General features: G+C 37.8%; 1 protein-coding gene across 5 annotated transcripts in view; it reads right to left on the bottom strand.

Moving 5' to 3' along the window:
* Positions 1-27,385, bottom strand: part of LOC129565153 (pseudouridylate synthase RPUSD2-like) — a 233,904-nt gene that overhangs the window by 59,977 nt on the left and 146,542 nt on the right. The window lies entirely within an intron of this gene.

Here is a 27,385-nt window from a genome sequence, read left to right as displayed (position 1 = left end):
TGCCGCTTGTTTTATAATGTTTTTTTTTCGTTGGTTTTTGTGGATTCGTAGGCAGAATAAATAATTAAAAATTGTTTGTCAGCCCCTCATTCGTGCTCTTTACACACCAGAAAGCATTTAAGTCAAATAATATGAGGTCATTCGTCTGTTTGTTTCAGTTTGTTTGAAGCCAAAATTGATTGCACTTGAAAGCTGTAGGTTAACGGATCACACCACGAATTGAAACCACACTCAATCAAATCACTAAAGCCACCGCAAACACAGCCTCTGAATCCAAACCCAATGCCGAAGAAGAACAAGATATTCAATTATATACCTGGGCGTTTGGTTTTGATTCAATTCAAACATGTGTATATGAATAAATCTCATGTCATATATATACATTTGACTCATGTCTATAATATGGAAACATCAATTCGAAGAAAAAAAATCACGCTCTATACTGCTCGTGTTATAATTTTTTTTTCTGTTGGTCGATCAATCAATGTTCGCTGATAAGAGTACAAAGATTGAAGCATCACCGTTTTATTCTCATTTCTTTTTCGAAATTAATATTGAACTCGTTTCGATGTTCAAAAAGTCAATAGACTGTAATCATTGCAATGATACTTTTACGCTGAACTTGCAGGCATGCAGGAAGCTTTGATTACTCACTGCTCTAAAAATTTGTTATCAGTTTGTGTTATGCGGTTTTTTTTCTTTCCTTGAGATTAATGACTGTTTACGATTTGTTGCGATTCGAACCTTGATTCCGTCCATAATGAGGGGATATAATATAGTGCGACCATTTTTTTTTTATTAATCAGTACAAATTCCACGAGTGCTCTCAGCGCAAAACAAACATATTGCGTGAGATTTAATCAAACACATAACAATATGATTTGTTTGTTCAATCGAAATTCCAAGGTTTCAGTATTTTTCTGCTCTCATTTTGTTTTTCACTCCCTAGCTCCGAAACTACCGACTATATATGTTCGATAAAGGCAGTTACAATAGAATGACGAACAAAAAAATGGATCGCTTGTAATTGGTTGGTATACTATTGTGAGGAAGATTAATTTGGTTTCCATTCGAACGCATAGCAGATAACAAAAATAGGGAAGTGAAAGTGTATGCTCCAAAGACCTTTAACATTGCCGTTGAAGATATGGGCTTGTTTAAAAATGGAAAATATCAAATGACGAATTAAAAAATATTGTTGCAATCTCCGGAATCAGTACTCAGTAACTTGCTCAAAAATTCTGAGGAAAAAATCTGGTAAACCGCTTCTAATATGTACGTATTTAGAGTCAAGGTCAAGAATCGTCTCTAATTGATGACAATCTCGGTGGAAACAAAAATTGGCAACGAAACGATAAATATGATGTCATGAGAAATGTACGCTGATTACTTTCCCTCTCATAATCGGCTTATGTATGATTCCATTCGTCTTCAGTTCATGATACTTTCTAAAATTAACAATGTAATACGATCCGGCATTTCTCGAATCGAGTAATTAAAGGAGCAAAAAAGAGCCAACGACTGATGAATTAGATGCTGGCCAACATAATTAACTCTCCGTGGTAACGTTGAATAAAGAATAGCCACTGCATTTTCGTACTTCGGAGAAGAAAAAGTCATCAGCAGTCAATTTAATGAACGCTAAGAGATAAAAAGGGGAAAAAATCCTCTTTCGAAAAAAAAACCACATATTTTCAAACGAAATGTAGACTTTTCCACACCGCATTCTTTGGACGGTGGACTTGATTATTCTTGTTTTGACCAAAAGAACAACGGCTTAAACTGGAATCACTCGATCTTTGTTTACCTGAAAATTAATAATTATCCGACAGTTGCGTTGCGTTGCGGTTGAACAGTTTATTTTTCTCGTTTTGTTTATCAAGCAAACAAGATCGGGTGAACCTTTTTCACGGTTGTGCCCATACATTTATCTCCCGTTCGTTGGCCATTCATTTTAAACGAGCCGACATTCTATGCATAAGTTATCGCATCCGTGCTGAGCGCATTTGTAATTCTCATGTATTTTTCAAGCGAATGCCGAATACCAAATGCTCACTTAACACGAGCAACAAACCCGAGTAAGCCGCGCGCGGAGTGTGAAGGTGAAATGCTCAAAACAAAGCGCAAAAGGGGTTCGTGATTTTTTGTTTTTGCGGTTTCTTTCAAATAAATCCAATGGACGCATACATTCTTTTTTCACCGTCGATTTTGTCGGGTATGTATATGTCGTGTAGCTGCATACAAAATGAAGCTATTTGCAACGTAGAAAAACAAAGTTTTTTTTCGTCTTCACTCTAAAAATATGTGACTATGTTCACAATGAAGGGTGGTTCGCCGACCACAAAAACCGTGTGCGGTCATGATAAAGTACGAATGTGTCGTTTTACTGAGGACTTCCACCAAAAACTTTTACCACCTGCCATAAAAAAAAGAGTCAACAAATCAAAGCATCGACAGAGAAATTCCTTTATTTTCGAATTTCGGTTTGTCATTGTTTGGCTATGCGTCGCACAACATTGGTCGCATTTTCTCTCGGCTTCGTTCACTTTTTCTTTGCAAAAGCCGAAATCATCCATTGTAAATGCACAACACATGACATTTTACATGTTTGCATGCGCGATCGAGTAAAACATTTATCTTTTTTTTGGGTTCTTTATCGAGTTAAATTGGAAAAAATCCAACCAAAATTGTGGCAACAGAAAATGTTCAAGGCACATTTTTTTTCAACACTTTTAACAATTACCGAATAAATGCAACGTTTTTTACTGGAACATTCCAACGAGTTTATGTGCACGATGTGGTTTACGCAAGTGGATTAACAATAACTTGTTAACTATTCACTCACCAAGAAAAACAAACCTGGTTCAACCGAAGAAAAAGCGAAATTTTTCGCCTGCACACATTGCATGTCAATCGGCACAACTTTACAGCACTTGTGTGCTCGTGTGTGGGTGATGTGCCTCAGAAATAAATTCGTGTTCTTCAATTCACCCGAAAATCTCAAACAACAACAACTTTTGCATGTGTGTGATTCACACATCGTGAAAACTTTTCACACAACTTTTCCCCAGCAAAACTATTTTCTCTTCGACTTCTTAGTTGCAAAGCTAGTGCACAGGGCACACAAAAAACGAAACACTATCCTCAATTTTATATCCAGCACGACAATTTTTTTTGTCTACCAATAGTTGCCACATTTTTCGGTGGAACACGGCATTCTTGTGCCAAGGACAAAGTATACGACAGTCACAATGTAATACAATAGCGCAAGAAGAGTGAGAAAAAAAATTACTCGTGTGATGGCACGGAATGTGGTGTAAGGGGATAGAACCGGGATTTTCTCTACTTGACATTGTTTCAAACATACCAAAGAAACATCCAATAATAAAAAGAAGAAGAAGAAGAAGAAGACAACACTGGCTTAGAAATTGAGATAACAAAGATGATAGACTGGAGAATGGAGGCATTGTATACCCACTGCCCATGTATCAATTCCTTTCTTAAGCATTTTGTGTATATGATTTCCCGTAGTTCGTTCGCAGCACGGTCAATGCATGCTGATTCGGTTTAAATGCCATGTCGAAATTGAAATAAAAGTCTCGGTTTCAGGACTTCGTCAGAAAAAAAATATAACAAAAAAATGACTTCAACAGTGAATTGTTGTTGTATGCGAGTGAACGAATGAAAAAAAAGGGGACGAGACATCGAAAGTAAAATGACACCATAAATAGTATCGCTCAAGTTTTTAAATGTGATAGCCAAGGCGACGAAATGGCCTATAAGAAATGTACGTATCCGTGGGTCTCTTATTCTCTCACTCTTTCAGCTGATAGGCATCGACCCGAATGCGTCTCGGAATTGAAAATTGTTTCGTATATATGACGAACCGTCCAGAAAGGGCATCAAAACAAAAACAGAAAAAATATCAATTTAAGTCGATCGAATGAAATACGAAACTGGTTTTGATACCATGAATTCGTCGGTCAATAAATATGAGAGGACAAAACACACGCACAAATACACAAACACTCCGAAAATGCCCGTTGGAATTTGCATAAAATAAAAGGCAGCTCGGATTATTTTGATGACAAACGTGTCTGAGTGTGGAATCAATAATACCATGTAGATTTTCGTATTAAAAGATTGAAAAATTTGGAAACGGTGACAGTTTTGAGTGCGAACAAGGGAAAAATGGAATTTTCCCATTTGAAATGTTCGGTGTTTGTCAGCATAAAAATCCTTTCCCTTTCAAATTCTAATCAAAAATTTTAATGAAAGAAGAAAAAACAAATCAACGAAAATCGAAATTGATATTATTTAAATGCGACAAACATGCCTGACATGCATGCAATCACCGTCATCGTCCCCACTTTGGCTGACTTTATGGTTTTGAAATTTAACGTATGCCTGAATGGACACCGTTCAACTAATGTCTTGCTCGTTCCGCAAGCATTTCATTTTCGGTACACGCACAACGAAAATTCGAGAGAGAAAAAACGAGAGTAAAACCACTCCATTTCCCAAGAAAACAAATCGATATGCTTTACGTGATCAATTTCTTTTTTTCAGATTATATTAAAATTTCATTCTCACACAATAAATCTTAACGATGCTTACTACCGATGACTGTACACAATTCAAATGTCCAGAATTGAAATGAAGAGAAACAAAACAATGAAGCAAAACGATATGCCGCTGATACACGCAAACACTCGACAAATTGAAACTAAAATGCTCTCGGGCCCTATGCAAATTTGTACGAATTTCACTTTTACAAATTGAATTACATGATTTTTTCGAGGGGCGGTGGTTGGTGGCGGTCGGAACTTGGCATTGTGACGAAAACAAATATATCACTCGGGTGTTTTGGAACCCAAATTCGACATTTTGCTCGCTTTATTTTCCATAGCAATACGACTACAACGAAACCAATTTGATGGTTTGAACGTTGAGAGTTTTATTGAGTTCCGCATAAATTCAATGATTCAACATCAAAGGAAAACTCAAGGTTTTGTGTCTTCGTCGTCTCAAACATATCCAATGTTTTCAAGTCTTTATCTAATATCGTTTTATCTGGGAACTTTATCAAAGTAACACAAGTTGTTATTAGCGAGGGGAGAAATTATCATTTTTGCGAGATTTTTTGCCTGGAGTTCTGTTTTACGTGTGTGTTCAACATTACATTCTTTTCGAATATCCTTTTTACATTCCTAAAACCGTCATTTCAACCGGATTTTCGACGGAGCTAAGATTTGTGTCATTCCTGGACTGCCATTTATTGCGAAAATTTCAAGTAAATAACACAACTTATCATTCCGTTTACAAGGAATTTTTTGCGAGTGAAAAAAACGCAAACATATCTCATATGGCTCGTCTCCCTTAAGAGTTGAAACGAAATATATGAGAACATTTTCCACGGTATGCTTTTTTCGTCATGCATTTGTACATCATTTTTGCCTATGAAAATTGAAAGTTTCATTTGACGATTTGTATTGCAGTAAAGCGATCATTTTTCCAGGAGCGGCGGAATGTTTCTTTCTCCCCCTCTCTCTCTCTCTCTCTCCGTCGGGAAATCGTGTAGTCACTTTTTATTGACATGACATTCAAAAAGGAAAAAAAGGGGATTCTGCGAGGAAGACATTTGCCATATTTGTTGGTTCCTCATGACAGACAGTATTTGCTCAATCAAAGTGTGATTGCGATCTGAAACCTTCTGATAGTCTGCGTATGTTATCTCCCTGCGTCTCTCTCACCCATATCCAAGAGCCTTGAACATTTTTTTCTCGCCTTTTCGCAGGCGAATTGCTGTTGGAATTGTGGAAAATTCTATCGGTTTTATTGGTTGGCGGTTTGAAGTTTCGACACACAGTGAAAGAGAGAACCGAATTGATTTCAACTCTTTTTTTTTCGTAACGGATAAAAGAAATAAATCACACTCAACGAGAACAGGCACCAAAAATAAATCTTCAGAACAGCAATTTAACGTCAGTATTTTCATCCATGTTCTTTGGTCGCATGTGCCTGCTGTTGCCGCCATTGTTTAGATGAATAAACGGCAGAAAAAAACAGTATTGATTTTGTTGTAACGGCTTCGGGCACTTTTTTTGCTACATTCAAATGATGTGCTTCGACGGAGGAGAATGAGCGACCGAGCAACTGGATACGTAAAACCGTGAAGCGACTCTTGAGCATTTCGCTCACTCGAAACTATTTCCTTGCACCTCGATTAAACTAATCACGTATATCCAAAATCCCGTCCGTAGTCGCTCTAATGTCATGCACTCTGAGTGGGATTATTCTCTACATTTACAAATCGCTTCCAGTAAATATTCAAATTTGTTTTAAAAAGGCAATCTTCAAAACCCATTGCCTTGTTTGTTCGATTATGTCATGATAATGACCTTGAACGGTTTCCATTTTTCTTTTTCTCGTTCACCTTTTTTCGTCCTTCGGAAATAGATTACATCGAATTTCAATGCTGCCATTTGGCCAAACGGTATGCTGAACGGGAAAAGGGGAGAAAAAAATACATTTCCTAATTGGACTCAGGCGGAGAAGACTATCACAACATTTGAAGTTGAATTTGTTGGGCCAAATGCGAAGAAATGGATTTTATTTTAGAAATGGTTCGCCCGTTTCAAAATGGAAAGACAAAAATGTCTCATTACGAATCTACGTTTGAATACGTGATTAGGTGCTGGTTAAATGGCAACAGATATTGATGGGGGCTTACTTGGGCAATTCAAGCGTTTATTTATCAAATAAAAATAGAAATTGACATTTTCTGCCCAACCATGTAATGAATCATTCTAGCAAGATCACGAAATTATTCTGAAAAATCGCATTTGCTATGCACAAACACACGAAAACATCAAACGAATATATCGTCATTCAATGCACTTAATGTATTTCTGTGTCAAAAATATGTTTTGCTTCATAATAAGCAATGTTTGGTCAACCAAACATAAATAAATGCGTAAACTGCCGCGTCATGAAAAATTGTTTGATTTTGTTGGCGCGTTGTTTGCAAATTAGGCATATAAAAGAGTGAATGAAACAATGTACGAGTTCAGTCAAAATAATATCACACAGCGGTCTACGCTGCTGTTTCACTTTCTTAGTAATTTTAAGCAAAATCTTCTTCAGAAAGCAATCCAATTCTCATTTTTCACGTCAAACGTAAAAATGCAGCTAAAAACGTTTGTCGGAATTTGCATTGTGTCGCTCATTGTAGTGTTTGATCCTCAAAGTGCACATGGTTTTTCCACGTTCTGGGACGGCGTTCCGATCATTTCTCAAGGAAAGACATTGATGCAAATGTTTGGTGGTGATGTAGAAGGTGCAAGAAGAACCCGAAACAATTTTTCAAAACAAATGCCCATAGTGTCACAAGCAAGAGCAACCTTCAAAAGAGCAATGGGCAATTTCATAGTTGTGCGAAAAACCGATAAGTTTTTAACTGGCTTTGTTGGACCAATCATCGATAACACTCCCGGAATCGGACACATAAAAGGTGCTATTCATTTGGCCGTAGGTGATACGAAACGTGGTGGAGAAATTATGCAAGGAGCCACAAAAACGATGTTAGAACTATTGCAGTAATTTTTTTTTCTTTTTACAGTCGCAAATTCTCTCAAAATATCGAAAACCAAAGCTTTAAAAATTGTACATTTTGTAAGTGGCCTCAAAGGCTGTTTTCCATAAATAGATAAAGAACAAAAAATCATGAACCCTTCATAAAAACAATAGACGATTTAGGCAACAATTCATTTTTGATGGATGTAAAAATGTAAACAATGAATAAACTCAAAAATTAATTGAACATTTCTTTTGCGTTTTGGTTTTAATTTCTGTTTTGATTTTCTTTAAAAAAAAAGATAGATTTCGCTGAAATTCATAAGTGCCTAGCTCTCTGAAAGACCAGAAAATATGTTGTTATGAATGTCTCTTTGAATATGAAATGAGATACTGGCAAAACGACAAGCGATATTGATTTAGGTTTACTTATTAGGCAAATCAATCGTTCCATTGCCATTGCCATTGGCCCGATGAAGAAGGCATTCCAACTGGAAAATATTTTTTGCCAAAGCCATGTGTGTGCGGAGTCATTCAATCAATGACTGCCGTTGTATCAGATTCCATTTGTTAGAGCCATTTGTGTCTGTACAAAAAAAAGGGAAAGTCGAATCAATTCAAAAAAGAGAAAAGCCCTTTCGGAAAATCGTTACGGTCAAGTCTATTTCCGCCTTGATTTTGTTGCTTGACTATGAGACCGGCCATAGGGAGTGCACAAAAATGGCGATATACACCGAAGAAGAGCAATGTGACAATATAATTTGTAATATCATTGATATTCCTTCCGTAGAGTATTCGAATTGTATTCGCATTTGGTATGCGTTGCATGGCTACATGTGGATATACATGATGTCACATTAAATACAAAATGCTCGTTTCTTTTTCTTTCTCCATCGAAACAAATTCCAAACACATTGATTGAACCGTGCACGGAGATAAACACAATTACCATGGCAGCGCATACGAATTGCACGTAATTCGCATTTCGGGGTATGTGAACGGACCGAAATGAAGAATTTTCATACATTAATGTAAAGAGAGAGAGAGAGACAGAATGCGACCATAGTCAAGAGTTCAAAAATGTTGCCAAATGAATTTCTATTGAATTGGAGTGTGTCGCCATAATATTAAAATTTTAGTGTTATAATGCATTAACATTTGGTGGAATGTATGTTTGTGAGTGAACATCTTTATTGTGTATATGTGCGCTGTGCGGCTTGTATTACAATGCCACACACTCATTCACATAATAAAGTCTTGAAAGAACGAGCACTCGGTTGAGAAAATGAAATGAATGCTCTTGAGATGAGAATGAAATCCAAAAGCAAGAAAGAAAAGTGCCCGACCGAAATTGTACGCGCGATAGAAAGCAAAGTGAAATATGTTCTTGCATTTTGCGTACACATCTTATCTATTTGGGTGTCATTGTCATGTAAAATACATGCAATTTAAACACATATTCGAAAAACCGACATGTAATCACCATCCAAACCGCATACACACACTCACTTTCTTTCTTTCTTTATCTCATTCTCTCTCTCAGTCTGTTTTTCGGATTCTCTCACGACATTCGTCACTATGAAAAGACGACGCCATAATAATACGTTGTATCCGAATCACTTACACTACTTGCATACAAATGGTTGGTCGACGTACATCGGGCTGTGGCATTTGAATTTTGCGAAGCAATTCTTAAGGGTTAAGAATTTCGTCGAGTATATGCACAAAAACTAAAAGATAGCGATTCAATAATAGATAGAAGAGCATGGAACGGCACACAGCAGCAGCAGCAGCAGCAGAAGAAGAAGAAGACGAAGAAGAAAAAATATTGACTGAAATGGGAGATAGAGAGAAAGACATAATAATATTGGCCGACTTCGTTTAATATGCGATAAGATTTCAAAGTTGTGCGTTTTCTACATGAAAACATGCATCTTTATATTGCGCGTCGCCACACACACAAACACAGCTACAGTGGAACTCAGTCATTCCCGCACTCTCGCCCGGTTTCGCACTGTGTACGAGAATGTGTTCGAAGTGCCTTGTGTGTATGTACGAAAAAGCCATTCAGATGAAGACGATATCCCCAACCGTTTATCTGATATAAATAATGTACCCGTTATTTTTCCATTTTGCTGCTGTTAATGTTGGCTGAACGTAACGCACGAACACTCCTCTGCTCAAGCTCAAGCTTCGATTCATCTATTCTATGATTTAGCTGAAATACACTTGGTGTGCTCGCATCACTCGGCTCACTCAGTCAGAGTCGACTTCATTCATTCAGTGCAGCGTTTTTATGATGTTTTCTTCTTCTCTCTCTCTCTCTCTCTCTCTCCCTCCTCTTGTATGTCTGTATTTATGCTCTGTATGCCATTGAATTCAGTGAAAAGGAAAACGATTGCGAAAAAAGGAAACGTCGCATCGATACGCACATACAAGAGAAGTGGTGCGATCCTGGGCGAAATATGTGTGTTGGTCATATCCATGCCGTTATGACAATTTCCTGTCTCATTTTCTCAACATGAGCCCGTTTCTCTCCTTCTTCCTCTCTCGCTCGCTCGCTCGCTCGCAACCAACCCTAAAGAAATATTGTCGAAGCACGGTGACTCGACGATGAAGCGCATTCAGTTCAGTCGTTCTCAAAAGACGTGTATGTCAATCCGAATCGAATGGAGGAAAAATTAGTGGATGAGCGCACAAGACGACTATGGCAACAAAATGACTACAAGCGACACAATGAAATGACAAAATAATTTGCGATCACATGAAGTGCGAAGTGAATTTAATAATTCTTTTCCATTCGTTGCTTGCTCTCGTTTCAGTTCCATCTCTTCTTTTTGTCCTTCTTCTCCCGCATACTTGACGTTGTGTCACTGTTATCGCTTTTTGTGATATGCCTTTTTTCTGTTGCTACTGATTTTTGTGCTTTGTTTTGTGCATATTTTTTCTTCTTCTGCTGCCTTCTGAAGACGGAGTTGCTATATATATATGTGTGTGTTGTAATATGTTTTATTTATAACGCATGTTCTCTGGCCTTTCACTCACTGACAGCGGCTGCAGACGCAAATTATGAATATTTTATGAATGGAAAATCAAGTGGCTTTTTTTTTGCTATGCACCAAAAGGTTTTCTTTCTTATTCGATTTGAAATTTGTTTTTTTACACCATTTTCGCATAGAGATTCCTCCTTTTTTTTCCTATTTTGCCCAAAGTCCCACACTTTTTTGTATATTCATACGATGGAGCCGACCATTGACAGATAAACAGTGGGAGTTTGGATTTCAAGAAGACAATTCCAAGACCAGAAACTCATTTTAACTTTTGCAAATAACGACACAAAAATCATTTCCAAATTGAATCAAGCAAACCCATTTCGAAGAGGCCGATTTTGAATGATGGCAACCGTGGTTAATTGAAAAAAATTCACTTCCTTCTTTCGCATTACAAATCCTGTATGTAGTTTCGGACATTCAATTGAATTTTATACACGGAAATGGAGAATTTTTTTATGACTTTTGTCGAAATGGAAATTAAATTCAACGCGACATGACGGCTTTATGATAATACGTTGTAAACCAGTGGCTCAATGGTGGTTCGACAATGTTTTATGTTGATAAATAGCTCAATGTCATTGGCAATCTTTCTTGCGCAATTCGCTGTATATTTCCCTCCCCCCATTCCCGCAGCGCATAGCTCCACATAGCTCCATCACTTCTTTTTATGAGGCAATAAAATTCGGCCCGATTCTCGCAAAAATAAAATAGTTAATGGCCTAGAGTCCGTGCACACATGCGATGTTAGAGAAAAGAGAAAGAGAGTAAGAGTGAGAGACAGCGAATGAACACACATTTGTGAAATATTTGTTATATTTTTGCTCACACTTTGTGGTCATTTGTGGTGATTGCAAACCATTTCTTTTCTCACAATTAAATTATGCCTCAATAAAAACGAAAGCGAATAAAGTTCGGGAATGGATGTTTGTTTCGCTATGCGTGTATGGCGAACGTGAAGAATAGGAAAAGTGTACACACACACACATACACAATCAATATGTATTAACCGTTAAGTAGATGAAAAATTGACTTAATCACATTACAAGCGAAGCAAATTTAATCCGCAAATATTGCATGACATGCAGTAATTGTCATCTTTTTGCCATAATCACTTCACTTTTTGTGTTCCAGTTTATGGAAGAAGTGAAGTTCCCCTTCGCCAATGGATTTGTGATGCAAAAATAGTAAGTGCTTTGGAATGTAGTCGGCTTCGATCGATTATCGAAGTTACAAGTACTGCTGAAAGTGTACAATCATGATGATTTGATTTGGCTCGTTATCGGCCTCTATATTTTGCCGACCATATTCTTCTCGATGGCATGGCAAAACGATTGCATGGAACGAGTTGAAACTGATTAAATTATCATATTCGTTGGCACAACACACACACACCGGCTGCTTAAGCACACCAGCGTTATCGTATCGAAAGTTCCGTTGAATGGGACATTTTGCAGTTAACGGACATTCACAGTTTGCTTTTTTCGGTGTCGCACTTGACATCGTTGCTGTAAAACTATTAAAGAAACACAAAATGGCACTTCTGGATACGGACTTAGCCCATTCGACGTGTTGAAGTGCTACGTTTAATCGAAGCCACACAAACACATCGCACATAAAGCGTTTGGTAATTTTTCCATAGCCCATAGTCAGGCAGTTTGACAGAACTGTCGACCATTTTTTGGCTCGGTGTTGATGAGTCCTCGCCACAGGCACAGATACATACACCGAGAACGAGAGTAAGTGAAACGAGATGTGAACGAGCATATATCTAATAAATGAACTGCAGTAGATTAAGGCCGATCCACAAATTCACTGTTTGTCTGAATGCAGAGACGTAGCGTGTGGTAATAACCGTTGATATTTATATTGTGTGACAAAAGCGATTGTTTGGCCGGTTGAGTACTAAAACATTCAGCAATTCCACCAATTCGATGAGCTTAAAACAACATTTGCAAGATCAACACGAAAACACATCATTACCTGGATTATTTCGACGATGGCTATCGACACGATGGCCATTCATTTGAATGTGAACGAGAGATCGTCCATTTTGATATGGCAGAAGAGATGAAGAAGAAGAAGACGAGCATTGAGTAGCAGCATATTCCGGCGATAGCATGCACATCGCTTTATGTGTGATAAAATACCTTCGGGTTTTGTTGTTGTGTCGAGTCAGAGCTTAGCCAAAATCACTTGGCAAGTGAAATTTGTTCTGCCACTGCCATTACTGCTCGGTCGATGATGGAATATTTGTTTTTGCTACTTACTCTTGCAAATGAAAACATGCGCAAAAAAAAATCAACGGCTCAAACGGAACTAACAAATAACAACACTCGAAAACTTTTCTCATTCACTCGATATTGTTTTATGCGAGTTCGATGAATCGTTAGCATTTCCTATGAATTTTCTGCCCTTTGTTGTGTCTTTTGATTAATGTATTATGGTGATCCAGAATGTTGTATGCGGGGAAAAAGTTATACGCCTAAACCTTTTGTTTGGTGGTCGAGTTGTTCCGTCTTTTTTTCTACACTCTCACTCTGTCTATCACAAATTTACGGGCGCCATTTATCATCATATTGAGTCGATGAGAAAACTCTTAATTGAGTTGATGTTATACACTTGAATAGTGGGCTTACACACGATGCATAACAGAGCCCATACATTTTATGGACGATTGATTGGTATAATTTTGAGGTTACAAGGTGTCGATGGACTGTCCAATTTCCAATGAATGTCCATTGCCCGCTGTTGATGATACGGCAACGGGCTACCGTTTGAAGGGGGCCTTCATTGGCTAGCACAAATGAGTTTGAAATGAGTTTTTGTTATGCTTTTCGCATTAAAAAAAGATTGGTTTTTCCCAATGAAAAGAACAACTTCAGTTATCATACTACTTATTCACTTCAATATGCTTGATAATACCGAAGTGGAGTGGTAGCTCCAATTACGAACATCTCAGAGAGAAAAAGAAAAAAAACGTAATTACATCCAGATGTTCAGTAGGTCGTTATCACAACCCAACCGCCGACCACATACGACGCTCTTCAAAATATATTTCCATTTCAAATTTGATGCAATTTACACAAAATGTAAACATTCTCACGGACTGCAATAAGAGCAATATAGCAGCAAATTAATAGGAATATTGTATTGCGTCCTGACTACATAATCATTTGCTGTACACACACACACATCCGCAAACCCGTACTCAACATCGACCGCATTGAAAATGGCTGTACAATGCATTGTGTGCACATTTGTTGAGTTTGTACTTTGTTCGTCGTACCACCACCATAAATACACACACACACACATCATGTATTTAATGGCAAAAACGTATTCATAATAAGTTATCATTGTTATTGCTATGGTTAGAAAATGGAATCGAAATGGATGAGCGCTCGGTAATATGCACACCAGAGAAATGGAGATCGCATTTCATGGAACAACTCTTCTGCTTGCTCATTCTCGAAATGCTGTTGAACGAGCTTGCGGGAAACCCCATGTAAATCAGATTTGGTTAGCTCGATATTACACTTGAGGTTGAAGAATGGGGCTGCTTGAAACAACGCGCCCTAATTATGTAACTGCTGCTTTATGTGAGATTTTTCCGGTCGCTCGTCTCGTTCGCCTCTCACACATTGCACCATATTTCAATAACATTCTGACTGACTGGCGAAAACATTTCAATTACATTTCTCGAACTAGATATACGTCTGGTGCTTATTGCGGAAGAAATTCGGTCAAGGATGTTTGCCGCAGCGTTAAATCAAATGGCAAATATTTATATCGAGTGAAATGCCGCCGAAAATATTTGAAAAATCGTTCAAATAAATTGCATGCGTGGAATTACTTGAACCGTAAGATGTGCGAATGCCTCATATTTTATTGCCTTTTGCAATTTCTACGATTTCCGAGCCTTCCGCAATCTTCGAATTTGGCTTCACATTCTCGTGAGACACAAGACACACAACATTTGTACGCACAGTGCGACTGAGTGTGTGGCAGCGATATTATTTTACTGCTATTTGAATAAATAGACAAATTCAAATATAGACTATACATGAAAATTCCCTTCAATAAAATCCAATCAATAAGCCGACGTAAAAATTCATAACATTTACAGCGCAACTGAAGGCTTTGGCATTTTTATCCTCATTTTATTGATTAGTTCAGTGTGAGTGAGTGTATGTTTTGAGCACAATGTGTACACTCGCACTCAATATGAAAAATAAATTACGAATATGGGCAAACGGTTTTATTGTCATAAATAAGCTCTTTTCATATTGAATGCCGCGTGAGAGAAAAAAAGTGTCACCATCCGAAAATCCACCGGATTCGGCTCAACTCGATCGTGTACGTGCAAGCGAAACAAAGTAATACCATTCGAAGAATGTAAGTTAGCAAAGTAGTAACACGAATTCATTTCATTCACGTGGGCGAAAGCGCACATTTTTAATAAAATGTGATTGTGTGCAGTATGACATGGAGGAATAAAAAGAAGAACAAGTAGGAGGAATCTGAATGCAAAATGGTACAATTTTTTGCGTTCTATATTAAACGCTCAATGGTTATTACTTTCATACATCATTCGTGATGTTCCTCATGCGACTCGCTGCGTACACACATTTCCGACCAAAAAAGTAAATCTATTCATATTTTTCATAACATCGAATAACAACAAGCGAAAAACAACTCCCGCAAACACGATTAAATATCATACGCTAGGATATTTCATGTCAACATTCACTCAAACTACTGAACCTTCACCTCTCACGTCCCACTGCCGAACGCACACCTTTCTCTTGCTTTACTCGAAGATTTTTGAGCTCTCCTTCCTTACAAGAAAAAACTCAAGATTCACGAAACGGACGCATTGGAAACTTTTTCCGCCGAATCTTGTTAGCGCATAAAAATTATGAAATTCGTCACGGCGAACAGGCGACATGTTTTGTTGTCATGGTGACTTTTGTTTCTTTCGTGTCTTGAGCGATTCGTGTGAGCCAGCGCGCCAACGACTCACGCTCACCAGGAACAATATCAACGTCTGCCACTTATTGTGTGCGATTTTGAGAGCGAAATAACGATAAACTTTAATGAATTCAGTGGCACTTTGAGGTTGTGATATCAAATTTATGCGCATTTAATTTTCAATTTCCGCGGCACGTTGCCACAGCACGATGACAAACACCTTTTGTTGGAACTTTGATTGCGATGCGATCTCAAGCTTAGAAAAAAGGGAAGAAAAAAAAAATTTCATTTCTTATTTTTCAAGTAGAGTCTTACCGGCGACGACGGAACGGGCGGGCGGTCGGTTGGTCGAGTGAACATATGATCGATTATTTATTATTTTCTTGAAATGCAAGTTTGCGTTTTTTATTAACAAGAAAATAACTTTTAGCAACGACATTCTCCATTTTTGGTCGGCAAATCAGAAAGCAGCAACATTTCGCTGCCGCTTTCCGGGTGTTTGTGTGGTGGAGCAGGGCGCGCGCGTTTGGGCCAAACCACAAAACGCATTCATGTGTAATTAGGACTAGAATCCAAGGGAAAAACCACATTATGCAATGCAAAATGGCTAGGTTTTCCCATTTGTATGGCATGCACAGCTCTATCGCTTAGGCAATTATGCACGCAAACAGCCATGGATATAATAACAGAAATTGTGAAAAGTCCTACCAACAACAGCAACAAAATAAAACCAAAACAATCTCGAATGTTGTGTTTTGTTCTGGACTAAAAGCGCATTTAATGAATAATAATATGAATGTGGATCCGGTTTGTCGAATGCAGATGATGCATTCACCGGAGGGAAATGAAATGATGCTGGAATTTGTATTTCATTTGACTGAATTCACGTAGTTTCTTCACATAATGGCGACATGTTGCCAATTTCACATATTCCACATTCTGGCCAGCGGTGAATGTGTGCCGTGATTCTGTGTTTCTGACGAATGTTGTTTTCCCATTAATTCGTTTTGTTTATCATTTGTTGGGGTATTTGTTTGTGAATGGCGTTTTTCACCCATGGGCTATAATTCAAAGAGATTTTCCACACGTTTTTTCCCCATTTGATTGATGCATAAAATATATGAAATTTTTTCGTGTTTTTCGCCGGAAATAATTTAAAACGAAGGCATGTACAGAAAGCATAGAATTTAATCTTTTTAATGAAATGCATGTGGTGTTGGCATATTTACTGCATACATACACAAACCCTTGATGCATATCGTATCCTTTGAAATTAAATTTCTATATCGATTGCATACATTGAAATACTTTCTTTTTTTCTTCCATAACCAACAAAGACTCCCTTCGATCTTTGCGGAGAGAAAAAAACAAAAGAAACTGAGAGAAACTTTAATTAGTGAATACTTTTACTTGAGAGAATTTTTCTCTTCACCAAACTCAACAACCCAATTTGGCATTGTTTCCTTGTTGCTGATCAAAGTTTTAAAAGAAACTTGCTCATAATATATCCTGATTTACATTTTTCGGTTTGTTAATTTGGCCACAGCAAAACTTTTCTACTCTCTTTCTCTCTTCCTCACTCTATCGTTGGCAACTTGTCTTCTTCTTCTTCCTTTTCCCCTCCGATGTAGAAGAAACACTTTTGGCACACAAACGGTGAACGTGGTTTGTCGAGTGTCGTTTCCTTCTATTCACTGATATTTTTGCAGTGCTTTTAGTTTGCTTTAACTTTAGCAACAAAATACGAACATTTTTAGAATTTCTTATTTATTAATTTAGCAAGAAGCCGCACCAACGACATCTTTTCATTTCACTTGGTGACTTCTTTTTTTCCTTTCGCTGTGACAAAATTTTCCTCATAAAATATAGCCATTCTTTTCAAATTAAAAAAAAACGGAAAATAATATGGTACAACGGGAAAAAGAAAAGAGAGAGAGAGAGATAGAAAGAAGTTGACTACATTCAGGCGCAAAAAGAATTATGCATATATTATAAATATATGTTCAAATATAAAATCCGTCGGTTTTCTGGCTACTTGCAACTTTGTTGTTTCTGGCAATCATAATTCCAGGTTAGTTAGTTGTTTTTCTCCTTCAGTTTCAGCATGAAATACGGCTAATGAAGCAAAACCAAGTCCAACTTATACCAAACAATAATATTATTTTGTGGATTTTTGTTGTTGTTTTTCTTCGACCAAAACTTTTAATTCTTACTTCATTTCATGCAAGGCAAATAAGTAATTTCCTCTAAAATCCACATTCATATAAATATATGTGCGGCTTTGTGTGGAATAAATTCTGCTTTATTTTATTTTTTTCACGATTTCTCTGGTGTCGTGCATGTGTTTATATATATCGTAATGTGTTTTTGTGTTGATTGCGTGCGAATGAAACCGTATTTCTGGGGCGTCTTTTGATTTTTATGATAGTAACATAAAAACGTATATTTAATTAGATTCATTATACTTGTTTCACTCACTTGGAAATCGTGAACAAATGAAATTGCAATGTGAAAAGGCCAGAAGTCGCAACATAAATATAGATTGACACATGAAAACCAGATATATGTGTGTGTGTTCGATGTTTGTTGGTTGCGAATGTTGGATATATTTAACGCGCTTCGATTCGGTCGATGGTGTACATCATCGGCCACAAAACTGACATTGATGTGGCGGTACTCTGGCGATGCGCTCCCGAATGCGAATCGAGTTTTCATCATTAAAAATGAAGACGAAACGTTCGAGGCCGAACCGTAAATATATGCCAAGCGGCGCTCTGTTCAATGGAAATTCACTGTAATTATAAGTATAAATAACATCGACTCATCAGAAGATGGAAAAAAAAGTCAAGTAATTATGCCTGAGTTGCGTATTGTATGGTGCGGACGTTTCATTACTTCACTTTTGTCCATAATCAAAGCGTTTGCGTTGACTGGTATGCGTTGAACAATATAAAAAAAGCGAAAAGGGAATAGCATAAGCCAACCGACCGACCAACCGAACAGGTACTGTTCCTGCTATTAATTATTTATTCCATTTTTTCCTCGCTCTATCTCTATCTCGTGCTGCTGTTTATTATATTTGGCACGTCTAGTCAAAAGCCACAGACACGCCGTAGTCAAAGAGATTTTCACGTAATACGAATACTGCTTGCTAGGCTGCACGGCATAAGAGAGCCGGCTAGAATACGCACTGACATCAATAAATTATATTTCTGTTTACATTTTCAGCTCTTTTTCCTTGATTTTTCGTGGCGCTGTTTTCAACAGGGCGTTGGAAAAGCGTGTGTATGAACAGACAGTTGATATATCAACATTAAAATGTTGTTCACACATATTCCGTTTTTTTTTTGGAATCAAATTTATGTGAACATACTGTTTTTGTTTCAGCGAATGTACGAATTTATTGACTGGATTCCCAGTTGCTTTGAAAAATCAAATGTCGGAATCTAAAACAACGAACCAAAAACAAAACATTGATGAGACTTGCATTTTACTCATGAAATTTTCAATCAACGTTGACTGCCACCAATCAAGCCGGTTGTAAAATACCGAAATTCGATTTGGTGTTGGTTTTTTTTTCGTACGAATTGCAAATATTTTTCCTGGATCGAAAATTTGAATTTTCCATTTCATTGTTATTTCTACGTTTGCAAACGCCGCAATTTCTTTCGACTCTTTCTATTCGCACACGGGCTGAAATGCGGTCAATTTGTTTATCGTCATATGTAAATTGTGCCACGCTTTGATGGATCGACAAAGAAAGAAGACAGCGCGAAAAAAAATGAAAACCATTTGTACCATGTTCATAAATTCATGTGAAATGTACACAAATCATGTTTTATGATGCGATTCAATTTTCATTATGTGTACGCTTTACGAAGCGGTAAAATGCTTATTTCGTAAATATCCGACAATTTACTCATCACCGATAACAATCGAGCGATGTACGAATCGCGCTCTCGGGCGCCCAATAATAATTCGGCATTTATTGATCGTTTAGCTAAATGTGCGCTAACGCAATGAGGAACAAGCGATTTGTTGAAAGTGAAGACTTTCCACTCTAGAAACATTCGTTTTTCTTTCATTTAGCCGAAATGAGTTGGATAATTTCAACAAGTGATCATCTTACATTTCATAACACCTAGCCCATTGTATGCTTATAAACACTTTTGATTTTCATTGCGTGCGATGATTTTTTCTCCTCTTCTTCTATCTCTTTATTTTAACTTCATGAAGTGTTTGGGGTGTTACATGATTAAGTAACTTTATCGCAGGCAAGTTCGAACATATAATTACAATGACAACAATGACATCGAAGAATTGCGTGTGTGTGTATTTAACGAAGAGTGGAATTTGATGGAGCAAAAAAATGAATTTTGAATAATCTTGCGGTGCAAACAGTATAATCATTAATCATGTAATAAATACATCTCATTATGAGCGATAGAGAGAAGGAACAACAATGGAAAAAACAACAACAACGACGACAATGGTTTAAGTACAGACCTGCTAATTCGGAGGTTAAATAACACGCAGTGTACCGGACATGGTGCTGAAGAACGCCAACTAAACCTTAAATCGTTCGCATGAAATTAAGTGCTTATCTCAATTGATAATTAATTGAGTTTCAATTCAAAATTGCTTCTTAACCACGATCCGAAGACCGCAGTGCTCGTTTTTGTGCTTCTAATGCTCTCTGCCGTGAGATAATATACTATATACAAATAGCGTGATGCGCCTCATTAATTAATTATCGTTTATAACAACTGACGAGGCTAAACAAGTATTTTTCTTTCTTCCTCGTTTGGTTGATTCTTCATTTTTCATATCATATTTATCTTATATAGCGTTGTGTCAGAACACAAAAGAGACAAAGGATGAGATGCAAGAAACACCTTACATGAGAGCAAAAAAAATGTGGCTCACATTTTCAATTGAAACTGCCATTTCTAGCTCTCTCCCTTTCCCTCTTTACCGTTTGTTAAATCGATGAAGAATATCGACACACACACAAACACCGTAGTGATAGTTAAATCGAGATTTTTTTTTACAAAATTCCCCAATTCACCGAGCCACATTTGATGGCTCAAGATTAATGATTATATGCCTTTCAAACATCCATAAACGGTTAAGTGAACCACACGCACACGCCAAAAATGAATTGCGTTTGCTGAAAATGTGTGCTTTGCATTCGTTCGACATTTATTTCATTTCGTCACTGTTTTTCTGATTGAGTGGGTGTGCGAATGTGGTTGCGAATGTTCTTCATGGTTGAAAACCCTGTGTCGGGATAGAAAAAGGGAACGCCGACGCTGCCACCATCACAGTCATCGCTTTTGCTGCGGCTGCCACCGCCGTCGTCGTCCACAAATATCCAGCACATATGATATGTCATTTCCATATCACTTCTCGTGTATCGTGCACGTTGTGGTTTCGCCGTTGACGTTGATTGTTTTGCTGAAATTGTCTCTCGATTTGCATGAGTCTCTGAACTGAATGTGGTTTCCTATTTCACTTCTTTTGTGATTAGTTTGGCTGGCAGCCGACTCGCACATTCAAACAATGCTCGACATAGTCAGACGCTTTCCACATGACGGAACGCACTGTGCATTTATGGTAGGTGCGTGATGAACAGTGCCAGAGTTTCTCTGGTTGTATTATGTTCAAGCCAAAATCCAAGCGGAATTTTAAAAAAAATGTATGTATAAGTTTTATATATAACTATAGTTGTTGGTGGCAATGAAATGCGAAACGAAGGGTGTGTGTGTGTGTCTTTGTTCAACTCAATGCGATGAATATAGTCCTGAAACTTTCGGGAACGTTTTATTGTGCTCTCAAAAGTGGGAAAGAAGAAACCAACCAACCAGCCAACAACTTAAAACGTAAATTTAATGACACGTTAAGGTTAGATTCGATGAAAATTACACTCATTAAACTGGGATGTGAATAGTAACATTTGGCACAGACTCCACCGCCACCGCCGCAGTAGCAGCAAAACCCGGAAATTGTCTCAGTCATTGTTTGAGGATATGTATACAATTAAAGCAAATCCATCAACAGGACAATAGGTCACAATAAAATACGTTCAAATGTGCTATTTTATGGGGCCATCATTTGCACATCAAATGCTTGACTCAACTTCAATTCATTTTCGAAAACTGTATGATGACGTTCACAGCACAGCTCTCTCTCTCTCTCTCTTTCTCTCTCTCTCTCAACTCGACGGCAATAAAATGCAATAGATACAACTTGACGATATAGAAATAAAGCTGACGAAATAAAAAAAATAAAGTTCGGCAGGTTGACTTTCATTGCCGTGTGCACGAATGCTGCTACTGATGTTCGTTTTTCTTTTTTCGTCGCCGTTGCATGGAATATCACAAATTGTGCCATTTCCAAGGATTAGGGTCAAATTCAGGGCAAAGAAAAAAAAAACACCACATACACTTGAAAATGAGTAATTTCGATGAGTTCACGACGAGATTCCGAGAAACGAGTGTGACGCGCGGCCAAGAGTGAAAACAAGCGATTTAGATTTATGGAGAAGTGCTTTTAAATAAATGTTTGTCTCTTTGGACAAAACGGGTCACGGTTGATGAAATTGCATTTTAATTTGCAGCCAACCCGACACAGTGTGCAAGTGCAAAGGCGCGTCGTGACGCAAAAGCTGCCATAATGCTATTCTCATTAATCTCACTCTTGAGCGAGCCACAGAGCGCTCGCACGCGCACACAGCAAATCTCAATGCAATAAACGGCACGAAATCTTATGAATTTATTACAATTGTCGCACTGTCGCTTCGTTCTGCATACACACACACAGATCTATTTGTGCTTGGGCTATCAGTTTTTATTGAAAATGAAATCGGAGATTAATGTTCAGCCGGTTGATTATTGTTTGCTCATTTGATTTGTTACAATCGTGATTGTGACTGTGTGTTCTCGCATTTTCTCGCAATTTTACATACAATCTCGAGCGAGCCAGCTAGTCAGTTTTCATGATGCGTTTTCTTGTCTCGTCTTTCCATTATTGTTTTGCTGCTTCGAGAATATATGCTCATTTAATATTCACGACAGCTAATAGAAACATTTGATATTGCTTTTCAAGGTTGGCCAAAATGGCAAACAGATATGCATATCGTATGGCAGAATACGAGAAGAATCATAAGAAGCAGCGGCAGCAGCAGCATTAGTAGCATCAGCAAAATGCTCTGATGAACAATGCTATTAATTAGGTAATTGTTGTAATTTCGAGTGTCCATTCATCGCAAACATCCAGTTAAATGCGAAAGCGCGCGTCAAATTGGCGCGAAGTGCCACCCCAAATGAACTAAACCATTTAATGAAAATAGACGCATCATCAGCTAGAGAGTAGTGAATTAGAATTGAAGAGGTTTTCACGGAATTTGTTGACTTTTCGACAATTGGTTGAGTCAACTAAATGGTTGCTCCGTGCTTGAAGTATGAAAAATCTGTCTATTTTCTAGGAGAAAAAAGCAATTCGAATCTAGAAAAAAGAATTATGACGAGTTTGCGTCTGACATTGAATGATGTGTCAGTGTTGGGCGTGTGTGTGTTCAATGGATCAATTTTGACAGCATCATATTAAAATGTAGCACAAATGATGTGTTCAGAGAGTGAAAGAAAAAGAAAGACAGAGAGAAAAGGAGAAGAAAAAACCAATAACCAAGTGATGAAAACATCCTCGGATCACGTTCACACTGACGTACATGCTCTTTTTTCTCTCTCTCTCTCTCAAAATCGTTTGGCCTAAGACCTCTTTATTTATATCGTTGTTTCGCCACGTTTCCTCTTTTAATATGCGAGCCCCACCGATGCTCATGAACACAGTTAATTTTCAATAATTATTTGCAGAACGAGGCAAACTCAACTAATCTACCGAAAATAGATTAATTACGTAATTAATGAACTTTTACACCAACACACACACCGTTTGCGCACGCCACGGACTTTATGCCAGAACAAGAAAACAAAAACGGAGCAAACGAAACAACAACTGGTAGAATGGAAGATGCGAATTAATTTTGATGTGGCGAAAGGGATGGGGAACGCGAGAGAAGAAGGAAAAAAATCCAACGACAACAATATGCGATTGCGAGAGCTGGGTGCGCGCGAAAAGCTTAATAAGCGACTACAATAAGACGAAGATAAGCATGGATGATAAATAGAATAAATTACATATGCTAACGTGCACACATTCAGTTGAACCGAACTGAACCGAAGCGAACGGAACCGATTGTACTAATAACAATAATTAAATATAACGACATTGCCGTAACGATAATAAGAAGTAATGCATAACATCGTTCTATCTTTCGCACAATTGTCGCATTATCTTAAATGAATGTGTAAGGTGCTGTGCCCTGTTGTGCCCTTCGTAATCCATTGATGAACATGAAAATGTTTTTCAATTTCCGTGGACGATGAATAAAAAAATTGGAATGCGTTTTTAATTAAATTTCGGGGGCGAGAGCATCTTGATTGGAGGAGGCTTAGAATGTCGTGTTTTATTGATATGAGCGAATGCTATAATTTCACGAATATCTGATTGAACGTGACGCAATTAACGCAAACGGAATTACCATACCAATGGCAACAAACAATTTCAATTGCTCTCCTCTGCCAGTCGACGGAAAATGAATCGATAGTGTATCAGTGTTCGAAGCCCAGCTCATTGAATAATTCAGTTTTGTGTACCATTTCAACGGTACCGTATTAAGCTTATGAGGTTTTTGTTCAGAGAGTCTTATGTTATTTGTTTGTCCAATCAAAGGCTCACTCATTCACTCAAGCGCATTATATGCGGAACAAGAGAGGAAGCTCACACACATCTGTCTTTTGTCAAAGATGAATTGATTGCGTCGATTGTGTGAGATTGTTCACGCTGATTTTATCTATTTCAATAGAGAGACAAACGAGAAAGCCACTGGCTTTTCTCTCTCTCTTCCTCGTCTCGCCTCCGCCCGGTTTCGATGAATGGAAAAGCACAAAGTTATATTCAATATAACGCGTTGAAATTTGTTTACAAAAGCTGTGAAAGGCAAATTAAACTTTTGCCCATGAACGATTCTCCATCCCTGGCTCAATTATATCTGGGCAAAAACAATAGTGAAAATAAAGTGTTTTGCACATTTCGTTAGGAAATTGGATTTCAGCATTTTCACTAATTGCAATTTTACTTTCTTGCCCATTCAACAGATATTTGCACACACACTTGCGTTCTCGTTCGGTCGAACAAATGAGAATAATACCAAAATATTGCTAATAACAAGGGATTAAATGTTTGCATTTGGTTGGCGCGCACATTTTTCGCCATCTCTCTTTCTGTCTGTCTAAATGGTTTTGTTAACCGTATGTGTATGGGTGTGCGATTTGGTTGCATACAATTTTATGCATAATCTGCGTTAAATTCGCCAATACACAATGGAATTTCGGATTAAATTTCGAGAGTAATGGGCTGGCTCGAGTTTTAGTCGCTCTCAGCTAGTTAAAAAACCGATGAATGCCTAAGTATAAAAACATTCAACTATTCAGCGTTGGTGGAAGCCAAAATGCTACGGCAAACAAGAGCAATCAATGCATTGCTGTTTTGGTCGATTCTTTGCTTGATATTTTCCCAATTTAATGTTATTTCGCATTGGCCAAAAGCAAATGTTCATTTGATCGGGCCCATTCAATGTAGTCTTTGTGATTTGTTGTTATTGGAAATGCTCACAGCCTTGGCCTTCATATGTGAAATGAGAGAGAGAAAGAGAGTATTGCATTTTTTTCTCATCATCATTGTTGTTGCTGCTGCTGCTGTTGTTCTTTCAGTCGAATGGCGAGAGCCTGATATCAACTTTATGTGTGACTGGATGCTTTGTGTTCCGCATCGCTATTATTACTGTTTTCCTATTTAATGTAGGCGAGCAATCAATTTCAATCGTTATTCCCTGCCTCCGCGCGCAATTCACCCATCTCTACCACACAAACGAACACATAGCCCCGATGAACCCTTTTCCATCCGTCGAACTTTCTTTATTTGACGCAAAACACGAGATATGGATCATTTTGTATATTTTCTGCTTCGAATACGTGCATGTGTTCGAATGTCACCGAACAAAAGCGAAAGAGCGGGCACACAAGCTGCCAATACATACGGAAGTGCGCGCTGGCATTCGGAATACGAATCATTTCAGCGAGAAAGAGAGAGAGTGCAAGAGAACAGAACGAAAAAAATCGTAGGTGAATTTTCTGGCACCGATTCGTAATCGAAGTGGAGAAAAATGGATGGCAGCGAGAGCAGAAAGCGAACGACAAAAAAGGTAGTAATAAATAAAAAACTCATCCAATTGTGAAAATATGGTTCGTCGAATAAAAATGGGGCTATAGGCAGAATAGATATTGACGATTTCAATGTGGTGTGTGCCAGTGGAGTAGCCGTTGCCGTTCTCACCGCTACCAATGCCACCGTCAACGAAGGACGACAACGATAAAGAAATTCGAATAAATTCACTTTCGCTCGCTCTCGTTCTCTCTTTTTTCTCCCAACGAAAATACAAACGTTCATTCATTGCGTAATTTGGGATTGAATCGATTTTTGCATCGACGATATCAACACAAAAACACTTGGACAAGATTAATGGCATTAAAAGAAATCAAATTTGATTTCCATTCACTTTTATTTGTTTCCATATTTTATATGGTTTTTGTCGGCGTGGTGAAGATGTGTTTTTCGTTTTAGGTGAAAAATAAAGCCATTAAACACTTTGATCGAGGCGATGAGGGCGGTAAGCTCGTTTATTTTTTGTTCTCTGTTTTGACTGCGTAAAATGGGTGGGTCTTTTTTTTTTAATGGCAAAGAATATAAAATATCGAGTATGATTAAAGGAACGAGAGTGTGAAAAGGTATAATCAAACCAAGAGACGAAATGTTGAAAATTCGTCACTTTGAAAGCAAATTCGCACTTCATACTAATTAAAACCCCTGAAACCGTACTTAAGTTTTATGGCACACAATGTTTACGGTGGTTGTTCAACCATATGGTAGCAACGGTTTACTTTCGGCCTCTTTCATTGATCCATCATTATGAATGGGGCACATCAAATGATCACCTTTACTGTTGTACATTTTATACAAGCTTGAATATCATAATATTCAAAAGGTGGTGCTCTTTTGGTGTATAGGAAATAAGAAAGAAACAGACGGTGGTCGTTAAGTGAGAAGAACCTTCATTAGAAAAACCAAAACTATTTATTTTCATAGTGGTTCCCATTTAATGGCTAGTTGGCTTTGAATGTTTCATTCTTTGCTCCCTCTTCCACTTGCCGAAATTGACTAACAATATAGCATTTTGTGTGTGTTTTTGTTGTTGAGCTTTTGGTGTGTTTAAATTTCATCAAAATAGGCGACCCAAACGATAAAATCAATTGCATGTTTCATGGAATTTTGGCAAAAAATACTATTCCCATTTAAAGTGTTTTCCACGGCGCACCGTCCACCAAAAGTGCGCGCTCGCACCTTCTATGGTGCCTCCTGTCTATGGATGGCAATTTTTGGGCTGCAATTTATTTGTGCAAAAACGTGCCCGGAAATAGTTCATAATTCGTAGCGACCGTAAAAAATGTTTCCTGCGTTCATAGTGAGTGCGGTTATCGTTATATGTGAGTTTTGTTATTTTTTCTTGTGTTTTCCTTTATTTTGAAGCTTGCCACCGGGTACACCACCGATTTTCAGGCGAACAAAGTAGATCAGAATATTACATAATTCGATTACACTTTCATTTT

The sequence above is a fragment of the Sitodiplosis mosellana genome, unplaced genomic scaffold (assembly GCF_009176505.1).
Source record: "Sitodiplosis mosellana isolate CC-2019 unplaced genomic scaffold, AAFC_SMos_1.0 Smas_scaffold_2, whole genome shotgun sequence".
Classification (NCBI taxonomy): domain Eukaryota; kingdom Metazoa; phylum Arthropoda; class Insecta; order Diptera; family Cecidomyiidae; genus Sitodiplosis; species Sitodiplosis mosellana.
The sequence above is the reverse complement of the archived record's forward strand: the minus strand, read 5'-3'. Positions and strand labels throughout refer to the sequence as shown.